The sequence below is a fragment of the Acomys minous genome (genome assembly GCF_964271855.1).
Source record: "Acomys minous genome assembly, chromosome: 14".
In the NCBI taxonomy this organism is placed as follows: Eukaryota; Metazoa; Chordata; class Mammalia; order Rodentia; family Muridae; genus Acomys; species Acomys minous.
The window spans coordinates 54,022,940-54,033,630 of NC_140496.1; the positions used below are offsets into that span (position 1 = coordinate 54,022,940).

The 10,691-nt window shown below is 43.9% G+C and overlaps 2 long non-coding RNA genes across 3 annotated transcripts in view; both read right to left on the bottom strand.

Moving 5' to 3' along the window:
• Nucleotides 1-733, bottom strand: part of LOC311582655 — an 8,642-nt gene extending 7,909 nt beyond the window's left edge. The window contains exon 1 of one of the 2 annotated variants that reach the window (XR_014774182.1): nucleotides 111-733. This is a non-coding gene — a long non-coding RNA (uncharacterized lncRNA). Of the gene's footprint in view, nucleotides 1-89 lie in introns of both variants that reach the window. The other variant, XR_014774183.1, reaches the window with a different exon arrangement.
• A 244-nt stretch (nucleotides 734-977) lies between these two features.
• On the bottom strand, nucleotides 978-1,848 carry LOC311582657. Its single transcript, XR_014774185.1, has 2 exons — nucleotides 1,529-1,848; nucleotides 978-1,488 (listed from the first exon to the last, which is right to left on the bottom strand). It is a non-coding gene; the product is annotated as an uncharacterized lncRNA (long non-coding RNA).
• Between the last annotated feature and the right edge of the window lie 8,843 nt (nucleotides 1,849-10,691).

Sequence of the window (10,691 nt, forward strand, 5' to 3'; positions counted from 1 at the left end):
TCCCTGTCACCAATTGGTCTCAGCTGGTGACAAGTGACACTCAGGGCTGGCACGGCGGCTCTCAGCGTACAAGCGCCTATGCCTCACACCGTTCTCAAACACGACACTACCTCCAGGAGAACCCTCTCGATCTGTCGGGACTCTCGTCACCGTCGCCAAATCACACCAGGCACTTTGCCGTCAGCGTCACCGGCCGGGAACCAGGACCGTTGCAGAATGCTGTCACCCATCGCTAGATGTCGCCCGACAACCCTCGGGAACGTCCTGGGAACCCAACACAGATCGCTCGCTCACGTGCCAACGGCCAAAGGAAAGCACAGACTCCTGGCGTGACCACGGAGGGTCCGCCCTTGCTCTTAGGGACACGCACGCACCGCTGAGCCAGCTATCCACCACCTCCCCCAAATGGAACGAACCAACGGTGGACGTTGTCCCACAAGAACAGAGTGAACGCGTCCTAGACTCTCAGGCCATCCCCTCAGGCAGCAAAAACGAAAGTAGGACAGGGAGCTGCGAAAACAGCTGAATCCTTCTCTAAGAGGGAGGCCTAAGGGAAAGAGAGAAAAAGGGACAGGGACTTGACTGACGACCAGTCGGGTAGTGGGGTCAGGGACCGGCACAATTGGGGGAAAGGGCATCCAAACTCGGTGTGAGGGAGGGAGGCAGCAAGGTCACATCCACACCATGATGCCCTTTGGGTCTCCTTTTCTAAACACTTCACCGCTCAGGTTCTGCTGCTGCCCATCCATCCCCAACCAACCTCTCTCTCTCTCTTCTCACACTAAATACAGCACTAGACCAAATTAAAGCACCTGCAGAATGGTTGAAATTCTCGTTTTCTTATTATTTGCAGCAATGTGCTTTCATGGCGATTTGTTTTACACGTTTGCACTTTGGTCGGAAACTCTCTCTCTCTCTCTCTCTCTCTCTCTCTCTCTCTCTCTCTCTCTCTCTCTCTCTCAACATTTTTTGGGGTGGGGGTGGGTGGCTCTTTTTGCCCAGGATGACTCCTACTTGTTAGGCATGGGCCAGCATAACAAAGTCTGTTCATTACAGGGAGGAGTGGAGCCCAAGGCTTTTGAAGCACCCTAGGTTAGGGCTTCCCCTTCCCCTCATGCATCAGGAGCCCTAAAGGTAAGGGAGGTGGAACAATCCATAGCGCCTGCTACCATGGCTACCAGATAAAATTAAAGCAAATTTGAAAGTGAAATAAAAATCAAATGTGTGCCTTGAATCACAACACTTGGGAGGCAGAGGCAGGCAGATCACTGTGAGTTGGAGGCCAGCCTGGTCTACAGATTGAGTCTGGGATGGACAAGGCTACACAGAGAGACCCTGTCTTGACAAACCTAAACAAAACAAACAAAAACAAAAAACCACCAAAACCAAAAATCAAATATGCTAAAAGACACATGAGCAACCCACACACAATCTGTTTATTTCCAGACATGGGCCAGCATATCAAAAGTTAATGCAGCACAGACAGAGCTTCGGATTCCCTAACCTATAGATACATAGATAGACAGACACACAGACACACAGACACACAGACACACAGACAGATGGTAGTTAGGATAAGAGTCACTGGAAATCACTCACTATCCCTCTCCAGATCAGACCTCCCTTCAATGCACAGAATTCTAACTGCTTCTATCCACTGACTGATGGGATTAAAGGTGTGTGTGACCACACCCAGTCTCCTTTCATTTCTTTACCTTCCATTGATCTAAGTCTGGGGTTCTAGTGCTCAGTGTGTGGCTAATCTTGAACCCATAACACTGTCACTTTATTATATGTTTAGTTTAAAGTCAAATTCTCTGACGGTGTTCACCAAAATGAAGCCACCTTCTGGAGGGCAGATATCACGGTGGCTTACCTCACCAATATGGAAGTAGTCCTGGGACATACTTTTCAAGGTCGTTTACTCTGGAGGACCAGAACTTAAACCCAATTTGCATGTGTGGAATTCTGAGGAAGATCTCCTAATCTACACAGTACCCTCCCTGTGTGAAAAGAAAATCAACCAAACTGTTTAACTCCCTGTCTTTAAATTTTTTAATTAATAAAAATATTAGAAGGAGGAGAAGGAAGAGGAGGAGGAGGAAAGGAAGAAAGGAAGAAGGAAGGAAGGAAGGAGGGAAGGAAGGAAGGAAGGAAAAAGCCAGGCATGGTGGCAGCAATGCATTGATCATTTAAATTTTTCATTGCATTAGTTGTAAGAAAAAAAATAAAATAAAGCAGGTATAATTAATTGTCCTGGCATGCACCACCAGGCCCTGCTTCCTTTAATTCCATTTATTTATTTATTTATTAATTTATTTATTTATTTATTTATATTGATTTTTCAAGACAGGGTTTCGAAATGATGGAGATAGCCTTGGGTGTCCTGGAACTCTGTTTTTAGACCAGGCTGGTCTCAAACTCACAGAGATCCACCTACCTCTGCCTCCCAAGTGCTGGAATGAATGGTGTGTGCTATGCTACCATGCTGGTCCTTTCATCTCTTTATCTCCAAGAAAGTTTCTAGGTAGTCCTGGGAGTTCCAACCTAAGTTGATCTATACATCGGTTTCAAAGACAGAGAGAGAGAGAGAGAGAGAGAGAGAGAGAGAGAGAGAGAGAGAGAGAGAGAGAGAGAGAGAATCTATCTCCAAAAACCTTAGATAAGTAAGTACATAAGTAGATAGATAGATGATACACAGACAAAAAGACAAATGGAGGCGAAACATCATAGTTTCCTCACTTAATCACAGCAGAGACAGGCGGACTTTTTTTGGTTTTGCTTTTTGGTTTGATATGTATATATCTCAATTAGTATCTCAATTAGGTATTGTCAGTGTTGCTTCCTTCTACAGGAACATCCTTCTGTAAGCCTTGCTTTTCTGCCTGTGGGCTGACAGAGAAAAGTGGAGCAGTCAGCACAAAAGATGACCGTGTGCTCATATCTAAAGACCGTGGTGGTTCATACCATCCTGGGCATTCACGTCCATAGAGTACCCGGGGCTCTGCACCAGGCGCTTTTCCTTGTGTTTCCTCTTCTGGAGAGGGATGATGGAAATAGGTCCATTGTGAGAGGCATATTCTCATAGGGAGCTCATCACCACTGGAAAGGTGGTTTTTGGTTTTTTGATACAGGGTTTCTTTGTGTAGTCCTGGCTGTCCTGAAACTCTGTCTGTAGACCAGACTGGCCGCAAACTCAGGGATCCACCTGTCTCTACCTCCCAAGTGCTGGGATTAAAGTGTGCACCACTGCATCCAAATGTCTGTTTGAATTATAATTGTGGAAAAGTTAATTTATTAATGAGTAAGAGTTTTGCCCTGTATTCATTTCCAAAGGTATCATTATTAATGAAAGTTGGGATTTATTTATTTTTAATGGTAGGACTGAGAGTAGTTAAGAGTATGTGTGTGAGTTTTTCTTTGATTAATAAATCAAATGGGAAAACAGGTGTTTTTGCAAGGTGAGGGTATGTGGTTTTTTCTGGGGCAGCAGCCATTGTCTAGAACCAGAATCTTAATACACAGTTCTAGACTGGGAGAACTCGGGCTGTAAAGCTAAGCCATGGCTGCCACAGAGGCTGTAAGGAGCCCTGTGCTTTCTAGGTATCTTCGGCCAAACTGTCAGTGCTAGAGCATCTGTGCCGATTGGCAGAAACACAGACAAGTGCACAACCCCCAAAGCTATTCTCCTGGTTGACTCTCAACTTTGGGCCTGCTGTATGAAGGTGAACTAGAACCTTGAGTTTATGTCTCCCTTTAGTGAGGTTCTGTTATCAATGAAACACAAGAGGGTGGACAGGTAGGAGGTATAAAGTCACAAATAATGTAGGAGGCAGTTATCACGGTGCTGAACTATCAATGCTGAGGTTGAAACCCAGGCATGAAGATCCACATGTGGAAGCAGACCTGTGAATTCCGATGCATGGTTTGCATTGTGTGAGAATGGATTTTCCAGACCACTAGGGAAGAAGGAAACAGAAAATTGCAAAATCGAAGTTTTGAGCTATATTAGCAGCTGTCACGTATATTCTACTTGTAAGCCCTCACTTGCCTCAAACTAGTGGCAAATTAGCCAAATGCAGTGGGGCATGTGTGTAATCCAGCACTCAGGGAGGCAGAGGCAGGAGGATATCTGTGAGTTTGAGGCCAGCCTGGTCTACAAACCAAGTCCAGAACAGCCAAGGCTACACAGAGAAACCCTGTCTCAAAAAAACCCAAAGCAAAACAACAACAACAGAACTAGTGGCAACCTGAGATAATAACTGCAGAAGACGTGAGCCAGGTCCCTTTTAGACAAGGGAGATGGGCTCCGAGCTCCAGGCTCCCATAGCAGTCCTTGACCCTGTAGATTGTTCAAAGTCATATTTCCACTGCTTTTCATATACATTCATGTCCCTGATATGCAGTTAAGGAGGAAAGACATTAACAATAACTAGTAACTAATAAAATGTAAGGAAATTATAATAGAAAGGCATGAATCAATGTACAAGCTCAAGAAGTTTTATTTCTCTCGTAACTTTATTTTTTTCCTAACATTTTCAGACCATATTGACCACAGGTACCTGAAACCATGGGAAATGAGCTACAGATGGCAGGGTGAGCTCCATATCTATTTGTTTTCAAGAGTTCAAACACTGGGTCTCTGAAAGCGTATAAACTCTATGGCAATGATCCTTTTAAAAAATGAAAAAGCTCTTACTAAGATACAGTCCACTAATTCTGTTGGTCAGGTAGAAAAGGCCTTGAACTGTGCCGAGGGAGCTTTGTCCCTCATTGCGTGTGGAAACGCAATGGAACAAGGTTCAATGATCTAATTCTCTATACTTCGTGTACTCAGTGCAGCTCATCAGGGAAGCTCTGCTTCCAGCAGGAGGGTGTGTGTGGGGAGAAGAAAGTAGTATACACGAGTACACACGGGGAATGCTAAGTAAGGAATGGCAGCCACACTATCAGCTACTGGGAACTAGCCCACAAAATAAGAATGTTGAGTTGGAAATGAGAGGATTTTTTCTGAAGCCTCACTGTGAGGGACACACACCTCTTCTCTTCTACCTCAGCTACCCTACGCCTGACTCTCCTACACTGGTGGATGTTTGAAAAGGAACCACACGGTAAAGTATTTGAAAGGACGTATCGACTATTTCAAGGTCCTGTCTAGCAAGTTGCCCATGCTGCAAATACCCCGATGTATCGAGTGAGGGACTGTGGGTTGAAGAATCACTCCAGACAGCGGGTCATACCTTCTAAGAGAAGGTCATTTAATGAGGAGGGGCCAAGGCCTTTTATATAGTAGAGAGGCAGGTGAGAAAATACAAGACAATGTAGATGGGAAGTCCTCAGGACAAGAGGAACCATGTAACCAAGGTAACCAGGGTGCAAAACAGGAACTTGTGGACAGCTCAGTGAGGCACAATGTTTACAACAGGAAGCTGCCAGGACAGAATAACAATTGCATACCGGCCAGGGCATGGCCCCAGGGGGTCCAAGCCTAACAGTTCCCAACAGGTCCCCCTTTATATAAAATAAATGAGCTCCTGTCTTAGGTTGCCAGGATATTAGCCCTCTGCCTTATCCATCATTGGCACAGCTGTCTCAAAACACAGTTGCTCTGTCTTAGGTTGGCAGGGGCCTCCATGGTCTTACCCGTCACTGGACACTCATTTATCAACGCTAAACCAATTTTGGGGCAGTGGGATTTTCCAATGCCAGGGACACAAGGACCTGTTTGGTTTAGAACTGTTGAATGGCCTGCTGTTTTTTCATGTAGAAGCATTGGTCACCTTAGCTGGTGTAATGTAAGCATGATGATACATAGGATAACAAGTAAGCATATGAACATACTACAAAATACCAATTTGCTCTTGCAATAAGGCTGTCTGCTGATTAAAATTTTGAATAGCCAATTGAATCATGAAAGTCAATGAATTTTGAAAGTCTGAATTCTGGGAGATGGCAATTCTAGTAGCTGTTGCAGCAGTGGCAGCTAATGCGATGGCTCCGATAATGGCGGCAGTGATGTCAAAGTCTCTCTTCTCTCGAAATAGGATCAAACCACTCTCTCCTGTCTGCTCCACCAGAAATGGAACTACTCCAGGCATGCATACTCGTGATCCTCCTGCCTCTGCCTCCTTCAGCAAATCCTACCGGTGTGTGCCACCACAACCAGTATCAAGATTGGGGGATTCTTCACTAGTGCCCATACTGTCTCCTGAAGGCTGTGGGCAGATGGATGAGAGACAGGATGCACATAGTGCCCAGGAACCCAAATGGATACCTCATTGTCCTGTGGGAAAGCACAAGCAGAGCCTCGGGCCCACACCAAAAGAGGATCCGGACCTTTCATACACCAGTGGGCAGATCCTTCCACTTCACCATTCCTTTATGTCTTGTAGGAGGTCTCCAATTCCTATCTACAGCAGAAGCTCCAGAAGCATCAATACTTAAAAAAAATTTAAATGTATAATATATAGGCTACTTGTGAATGCAGGGTAGTTTTTCCACTATACTCTCCCTTCTTAATCTTATGTTAGTAAGCTTTAAGTGTGCGGTGTGCCCCTTCTATAATAGCTTGGCTCTGCGGATTATTGGGAATGCCAGTCTTATGTAAAATATCGTAGGAAAAGAGAAAGGATGCAAGCCCTGCACTAATGTAGGCTGGTCCATTATCCATTTTTAATTTGTTTGGGAGTCCCCATGTATGAGAAGGCCAGCAATAAATGTCCTTGACATCCTTAATTTTTTTTCTCCTGAATGGGCAGATGCAAAAAGGAGTCCAGAATATGTATCAATGGAAGCATGTACAAACTGTAATTTACCAAAACTAAGAACATGAGTAACACCCATTTGCCAAATATGATTAGGCATGAGTTCCTTAGAATTGACTCCAGAATGTAAAATAGGAAGGAATTCAGCACATGATGGGCAATCCTTTACTATTTGGACGGCTTGATTTCTAGATTTTGCAGTATGGTGTCACAAGGATTGAACATTAAGATGAAACTTGGCATGAAGTTGGGGAGCTCGATTCATATCGGTCATTTGAAAAGAAAGCATGCACATTTGAGTTAACTGGTCTGCCCTGCAATTTCCTTCAGCTAAGGAACCAGGTAAGGAAGAGTAGGCTCACAAATGCCCAATGAAGATGGGTGAGATTCAACACCAAATAAGCCCTTGTACTTCCAACAGCAAGGATTGTACATTAGAGACAGGTGAAATATATGGACAAGTCTCTAGAGGGGCTAAAATTTGAGTTACATTCTTACTATCAGAAAAAAATATTAAGCAGCTTTTCAGGAAAAAGTTGTAAAGCTAATATAACTGCCTGTAATTCAGCTAATTGCACAGACTGAGTGGGTACAGTTAAGGACTTGATTACAGACTCTGATACTATGACAGCAATACCTTTAGAGGTTCCATCAATATACACCACTCTGGCCTTAGGAATAGGTTGTTGTTTAATTATTTTAGAAAAAATCGCAGGATGTAAATTTAAAAAGTAACTCAACTTATTAGGAGGATAGTGATTATCAAATTGACTAGAAACAAGGACAAAAATATAGTCCAATTATCATTATTGTTTTGTAACCATAATAATTGTGGTGCAGAAAGTAGTGTGATAATATGATCTGGGTTTTTACTGAAGTTTTGCACACTTATTTTACAAGCTTTGAAAAGAAGCGACAACATAGCCTATGGATATGACATAACCATTTTTGCAGGTGACGCTTGTGAATGAAACCATAAGATGGACCCAGTTTTCTGAAACATCCCTGTGGGGCATGGGTTGTACAAAAGATTAGTAACTGTGATGGTTGGTTGTAATCTACATAATTAACATGTGCTTTGGTCAATGCCTCTTGCACTATCTGGATACATGCATGTCCCTCGGGTGCTAATATTCGGGCACAGGAGGGATCTGGATTACCCTGCAGGATATCAAAAAGAGGCTTCAACTGACCAGAGGAGATTCCTAGGTTAGGGCGGATCCAATTGATATATCCTAAGAGCTTTTGAAAATCATTTAAGGTTCTCAGAGAATTTAAACGCAAGTCAATATTTTGTGGCTTGATGCCATTTTGAAGACATTGATGGGCTAAATATTGATAAGGGTATTGTTGTTGAATTTTCTGTGGGGGTATTTGTAACTTGGCTTGCTTTAATACTCCTTGTAAGACTGCTAAGGCATCCAAGGCTTCAGATTCCTATTGGGCTGCTATCAAGAAATCATCTATGTAATGAATGAGATATATTTTGGGATACAGCTTTCTAACTGGTTCAATGGCAGCAGAAACGTACATTTGACACATGGTGGGATTTTTGGCCATACCCTGAGGTAAGACTACCCATTGGTACCTCTTATAAGGCTCCTTAAAGTTTATGGATGGGACACTAAAAGCAAACCTATGAGAATCCTTAAGATGCAAAGCAATGGTAAAAAAGCAAACCTTGAGGTCAGTCATTATCATATGCCAATCCTTTGGAATGGCAACTGGAAGAGGCAATCTGGGTTGTGTAGCCTCCATTACTATCATGGAGGGATTGACTGCACAGAGGTTTTGCAATAGCCTCCACTTACCAGACTTTTAAAAATAACAAAATAGGAGTATTCCAAGGTTATATAGAAGGTATATAATGTGGCCAGCAGCTAGTTGTTCTTGACCTAATGCATTAGCAGCCTCCATCTTTTCTTTAGAAAGGGGCCATTGTTCCACCCAAACAGGTCATCATTTTTCTATGTGATAGGAATAGGAGGAATAGGCTGTGTTATAATGGCCCCTGTGGAAATTTTCCTAACCCTGTTCTATCATAGGGACAACAAGGCCCTTGGGCTAAATCAGCTATGGGTTGAGCATTACCCTGAAGATGCTTTCCCAGGCCTTGGCCAGGGCAGTATCCCTGTTGCTGTAACATCTTTTGTACTGGGGGTGTAGTTAAGACAGCTCCCATTCCTTCCAGAATATCTCTTCCCCATAAATTAACCGGAATATAATGTAAAACATAGGACTGAAAAACTCCTGTATGCCCTTCAGGATCTCTCCAAGTTAAGCACTGTATGCTCTGAAGGGGACCAGTAGCCATCTCAATACCCTGCAGATGAGTATCACTTTCTTGCAATGGCCAAGTCTTAGGCCAAAAATTATGTGAAATTACAGAGGTATCAGCTCCAGTATCCAAAAGTCCTTTAAACTCTTTGCCGTTGATTGTGAGTGTCATCACGGGGCAACTATTCATGGCAGCCACCCAAAAGGCTGCAGGTCCAGGGGAACCAAACCCTTGTCCTACTCTTGTTTCTTTTAAGAAGGGGTTGGAAGTTTTAAATTGAGGCAACAGGACAAGTTGAGCCACTCAGGACACCCTGAGGTATAACAAGGGCACCCTTAATGGTTTCCATCATTATTTTTATTTCCCCCGTGGTATCAGGATCAATGACTCCTGGTATGACCTTGAGGCTTCTCATGAGAGCATTACTGCAACCCAGCAGTAAGCAAATTGTCCCTGTGGGTAGGGGGCCATTGCCCCCTGTACCTACAGCTTGGTGACCCATCTGTGAAGTCAGTATGACTCTGGAGGAGGTATAGAAGTCCAGTCCTGCACTCCCTGCTGTGTCTCTGATGAGGTCTCTGATAGAAAGGGGTTTCTTTGTGGAACAAAATGTGTGTGTGTGTGTGAGGTGTCTGCAAGGCTCTGTACACCCATTGTGTTGAGGCTCGGTGTGGACCCCGAGACCCATTTCCCTGTAAAGGTCTAACTTGCTTGTCCATTTTAGAGCGGCACTTATTTGCCCAATAATGTCCATGATTATATCGAGGTCACAACCCAGGGTTGCCTGGCCCTGTGGGGTGAACTCTAGTGCCTTGACTGCCTCAGGTACATTCCTGCTTGAAATGCCCTTCTTGTCCACATCAGAAACAGGTCTTAGGCCTAGCTCCACACGAATATGGTTTCCCTTGTACGGCGGAAGCAAGGGCTTGTCCCATGATGTGTGTGAAGTTGATTTCCTAGCAAATTTTTAAGTAATCATTAACACTCTTGCTTTTTTGCAGTCACAAGGCATCTTGACAGTATTTGTTGGCATTTACAAAGGCCAATTGCTTGATCATAGGCATGGCTCCTTCTACATCCCCAAATATCCGACCAGCTAACTGCATAAGGTGATCTACAAATTCTTGAAATGGTTCAGAGGGTCCTTGAATTACTTTGGACAACTGTTCTCCTGCTACCTTGTTAGGTAAAGATTTCCATGCCTGCTGGGCACAAGTAGCAATTTGAGCATACACAGCCGGATCATAATGAATTTGAGCATTCAAAGTGGCGTATTGCCCCAAGCCTGCAAGCATATATTTACATTCCTTTGAGGAAAGCTGGCTGCAGCATTCCGAGCGGTGGTTTGTATGCATTGCTCCTGATAATCGCTGCTCCAAAGCAGGTAGTTGCCACCGGCAAGGACGGCCTGACACATTTGTTGCCAATCACTGGGTGTCAGGTATTGAGTATTAAAAGATTCAAAAATTGCTACAGTAAAAGGGGCATGAGGGCGATAAGCCATAACTGCCTCTTTCAGTTGTTTTATGTCCTTAAATTGAAGAGCCTCATGCTGTCTTTGAGCCTGTCCTGGATTATTGGGCACTTAATTCTATCACAGGATAAATAACTCCTTTTGGAGATGCAGAGGCCTCAGCCAAAGAGACTGG